The 5,000-nt window shown below is 57.1% G+C and overlaps 2 non-coding genes and 1 pseudogene across 2 annotated transcripts; all 3 read right to left on the bottom strand.

Moving 5' to 3' along the window:
- Window positions 1-283, bottom strand: part of LOC124773096 — a 4,393-nt pseudogene extending 4,110 nt beyond the window's left edge.
- Window positions 284-471: 188 nt separating this feature from the next.
- On the bottom strand, window positions 472-626 carry LOC124772576. Its single transcript, XR_007014089.1, has one exon. It is a non-coding gene; the product is annotated as a 5.8S ribosomal RNA (ribosomal RNA).
- A 351-nt stretch (window positions 627-977) lies between these two features.
- LOC124772981 lies at window positions 978-2,886 on the bottom strand. Its single transcript, XR_007014431.1, has one exon. It is a non-coding gene; the product is annotated as a small subunit ribosomal RNA (ribosomal RNA).
- Window positions 2,887-5,000: the final 2,114 nt, after the last annotated feature.

Genomic DNA, 5,000 nt, shown 5'->3' with positions numbered 1-5,000 from the left:
CTGCACTCTCAAGCAACCCGACTCGAAGGAGAGGTCCCGCCGACGCTCGCACCGGCCGCTACGGGCCGTGGCCTCATTCAAGTTGGACTTGGGCTCGGCGCGAGGCGTCGGGGTAGTGGACCCTCCCAAACACCACATGCCACGACAGGCGGCAGCCTGCGGGGTTCGGTGCTGGACTCTTCCCTGTTCGCTCGCCGCTACTGGGGGAATCCTTGTTAGTTTCTTTTCCTCCGCTTAGTAATATGCTTAAATTCAGCGGGTAGTCTCGCCTGCTCTGAGGTCGTTGTACGAGGTGTCGCACGCCACACCGCCAGCCGGCTGTGCACGCTACCGAGAAAGTACCGGTATGCGAACCGCCAGGCGACGGGCGCGCATCGCACGTTTGAGGAGACGCGGCCGGCCCCACAGGCGGCCGCGACACTCCCAGGTCTGCGAAGCGGGGCAAACGCCGCGCGCTTCAGTATACGTAGCCGACCCTCAGCCAGACGTGGCCCGGGAACGGAATCCATGGACCGCAATGTGCGTTCGAAACGTCGATGTTCATGTGTCCTGCAGTTCACATGTCGACGCGCAATTTGCTGCGTTCTTCATCGACCCACGAGCCGAGTGATCCACCGTCCTGGGTGATCTTTTCTCAGTTTCCGCCGCCTCTTTCGAGACGGTCGCATAGGCGGGAGTGAGGCGTGTGGCGGCCCCTGTTCCAGCGTTCTGTGTCCAACGGCCTCACGGCCGACGGGCGTCGTACGGCTCCACACCGGAGCGGACAGGCACTCGGGCGAAAGTCATTCAAAACCGGCGCCAGGCGCCAGGTGCCGCACGCCAGCCGCTCCAGCGCTTCAGCGCTCGTACCACACAACATTGCCGCTAGTTTTGAGAGGCACGCGTGGTTCCGCACGCGGCGCACGGCTACTGCGAGCCGTACAGGTAGCGTGTTGCGCGACACGACACGCACATCGAAAGACATGCAGTCTAGTCGGTAATGATCCTTCCGCAGGTTCACCTACGGAAACCTTGTTACGACTTTTACTTCCTCTAAATGATCAAGTTTGGTCATCTTTCCGGTAGCATCGGCAACGACAGAGTCAATGCCGCGTACCAGTCCGAAGACCTCACTAAATCATTCAATCGGTAGTAGCGACGGGCGGTGTGTACAAAGGGCAGGGACGTAATCAACGCGAGCTTATGACTCGCGCTTACTGGGAATTCCTCGTTCATGGGGAACAATTGCAAGCCCCAATCCCTAGCACGAAGGAGGTTCAGCGGGTTACCCCGACCTTTCGGCCTAGGAAGACACGCTGATTCCTTCAGTGTAGCGCGCGTGCGGCCCAGAACATCTAAGGGCATCACAGACCTGTTATTGCTCAATCTCGTGCGGCTAGAAGCCGCCTGTCCCTCTAAGAAGAAAAGTAATCGCTGACAGCACGAAGGATGTCACGCGACTAGTTAGCAGGCTAGAGTCTCGTTCGTTATCGGAATTAACCAGACAAATCGCTCCACCAACTAAGAACGGCCATGCACCACCACCCACCGAATCAAGAAAGAGCTATCAATCTGTCAATCCTTCCGGTGTCCGGGCCTGGTGAGGTTTCCCGTGTTGAGTCAAATTAAGCCGCAGGCTCCACTCCTGGTGGTGCCCTTCCGTCAATTCCTTTAAGTTTCAGCTTTGTAACCATACTTCCCCCGGAACCCAAAAGCTTTGGTTTCCCGGAGGCTGCCCGCCGAGTCATCGGAGGAACTGCGGCGGATCGCTGGCTGGCATCGTTTATGGTTAGAACTAGGGCGGTATCTGATCGCCTTCGAACCTCTAACTTTCGTTCTTGATTAATGAAAACATACTTGGCAAATGCTTTCGCTTCTGTTCGTCTTGCGACGATCCAAGAATTTCACCTCTAACGTCGCAATACGAATGCCCCCGCCTGTCCCTATTAATCATTACCTCGGGTTCCGAAAACCAACAAAATAGAACCGAGGTCCTATTCCATTATTCCATGCACACAGTATTCAGGCGGGCTTGCCTGCTTTAAGCACTCTAATTTGTTCAAAGTAAACGTGCCGGCCCACCGAGACACTCAATAAAGAGCACCCTGGTAGGATTTCAACGGGGTCCGCCTCGGGACGCACGAGCACGCACGGGGCGGTCGCACGCCTTCAGCTCGCCCCACCGGCAGGACGTCCCACGATACATGCCAGTTAAACACCGACGGGCGGTGAACCAACAGTGTGGGACACAAATCCAACTACGAGTTTTTTAACCGCAACAACTTTAATATACGCTATTGGAGCTGGAATTACCGCGGCTGCTGGCACCAGACTTGCCCTCCAATAGATACTCGTTAAAGGATTTAAAGTGTACTCATTCCGATTACGGGGCCTCGGATGAGTCCCGTATCGTTATTTTTCGTCACTACCTCCCCGTGCCGGGAGTGGGTAATTTGCGCGCCTGCTGCCTTCCTTGGATGTGGTAGCCGTTTCTCAGGCTCCCTCTCCGGAATCGAACCCTGATTCCCCGTTACCCGTTACAACCATGGTAGGCGCAGAACCTACCATCGACAGTTGATAAGGCAGACATTTGAAAGATGCGTCGCCGGTACGAGGACCGTGCGATCAGCCCAAAGTTATTCAGAGTCACCAAGGCAAACGGACCGGACGAGCCGACCGATTGGTTTTGATCTAATAAAAGCGTCCCTTCCATCTCTGGTCGGGACTCTGTTTGCATGTATTAGCTCTAGAATTACCACAGTTATCCAAGTAACGTGGGTACGATCTAAGGAACCATAACTGATTTAATGAGCCATTCGCGGTTTCACCTTAATGCGGCTTGTACTGAGACATGCATGGCTTAATCTTTGAGACAAGCATATGACTACTGGCAGGATCAACCAGGGAGCTGCGTCAAATAGAGCTGAGCAGCCGGCCGCCCGGGAGTGTGTCCCGGGGGCCCGCGCGAACACGCAAGCGTCCGCTCAATCATTCTGCAAACAGGAGGAGGCTGAGCTCCCCTGCACAATACACCTCGAAACCCTCTCAGGTCCCGGCGGCGCGCAGCGCCGTCCCAAGTACTTGGTCGGGTTCGAGAGAGGCGCAATCGCCCGGAGTTAGGCGAGTAGACGCTTTCGGTGCGACCACTCGTGCTCCCAACTGAGCTTGCCGCTGCCGACAGAGGCCCGGGAGCGTGCTGTCGTGGCATTGCCGGCGGGAGACAACACGCGCCACCTACGGTGACCGGCAGCTCCAACGCCAGCGCCACAGAAGGACAAAAGCCCCACTTGGGTGCCGAAGCGAACTCTCCCAGCACAGCGCACGCGCCAACACATCCGCACAGCTGCGATACAAACCACCAGCGAGAACCGCTGGGGCGACCGAGCAGCAGACGGCGTCGCGGCGCCGAGCGCCGGGCGGCGGCGCATCCTCAACGCACACAGTCCTCAATCGGACCAGCACACTGAAGATGTCCACCGCGCTTCGCACCGGGCCCGCGAGGACCTACTTTGGCCGCACGGCGCCGCGCGCAGGGTGCGCCGGCGCGCAGCTGCGACGCCTGCCGCGTCCGTCGGCCGGCGCGCCTGCCACTGGCCGCCCCCACCAGCCGGCTGTAGCGCGTGCGCCCACGCACCGCGCGGCCAGCACGCCGGGAGGCGCCCCCTCACCGGCCGGGGACGGTCCCACCCAGCCACCGCCGCGTATCGCTTCACACCCAGATGCCGTTCAGTTTCGTCGGCATGGTGGGTATCGCTGGAACAACCGGTTAGTACCTCAACCTATCGTCGCCATCACCGATTCACCCCTAGCGAGAACAACCGCACCACAACAGGTTACCATTTCTTCATTTGCGTAACTTCACCAGAAAACGCAGGCGTCCATCGCCATTTGCAACTTCAACGATTATTGCATGCCTGTGTCAGGTGTCACGCCACACTACGTCTGCCCACATACACGCAACAAAATGTGCACGCCTAGACAATACGTGGAAGGTGGCCCCCGTACGTATGCGATGTCCATTGCTCGAACGACTGTCAACCGGCCTCTGTAGCATGTCGCAGATATGGAACGCGGTGCACCATGCCATCACGGTGTGTGAGGAGAGACGACTAGGTCCGAATACATCAACAGACAGCTCATGCTGATCGCCATCCACGGCGTCCGTTCCTCCCACACGTCTCTATGGCGTACCACACTGCAATCCAGCTCTCATAGGGAGACGACACGTAGCTGCGTGCACAATATTTGCACTGTATGGTCCGCCGTTTTTGGGCGCAGTCGTTGTACGGTCACACATGTGCCACGATGTATCATTCAGTACATAAGGACGAATGTGCAGTACAGATTGTGGTTCACGCGTACGACATCAGCGGACAGTTGACACAGGCCGCACCACAACGTAGCCTGCGTACGTCGCATGCGAAGGGCATTGAACATGCAAACTTGTCACCAACCAGCTTGCGAAGGCAGGGGGCAAGGTGGGGACGTGGGGACGTGGGGAGGGGTGGGGGGGGGGGCGGCATGTACGTCCTGCTGCCATCCACATTACAGTGTACAGCAGGAGCATGTGGAAAGTCAGCAAGACTTGCAAGGTGTTTAACATGAAGCGATACACAGGGGAGCGGGCAGTGCGAGTAGCGAACTATATTGCGAGGGTTGCGGGTGGGCAACACTACACTAATTGAACGAGTCGTATAACAATTACAGAGCAGGTTTAGGCGACAACGTGGGTTACGTTAGCGGACAACGTGGGTTAGGTTAGGGGACAACATGGGTTAGGTTAGGGGACAACATGGGTTAGGTTAGGGGACAACATGGGTTAGGTTAAGGCACAACATGGGTTAGGTTAAGGCACAACATGGGTTAGGTTAGGGGACAACATGGGTTAGGTTAGGGGACAACATGGGTTAGGTTAGGGGACAACATGGGTTAGGTTAGGGGACAACATGGGTTAGGTTAGGGGACAACATGGGTTAGGTTAGGGGACAACATGGGTTAGGTTAGGGGACAACATGGGTTAG

This window comes from Schistocerca piceifrons, unplaced genomic scaffold, assembly GCF_021461385.2.
Source record: "Schistocerca piceifrons isolate TAMUIC-IGC-003096 unplaced genomic scaffold, iqSchPice1.1 HiC_scaffold_943, whole genome shotgun sequence".
NCBI classification, from domain to species: Eukaryota; Metazoa; Arthropoda; class Insecta; order Orthoptera; family Acrididae; genus Schistocerca; species Schistocerca piceifrons.
This window is presented reverse-complemented; position numbering and strand designations above follow the sequence as displayed.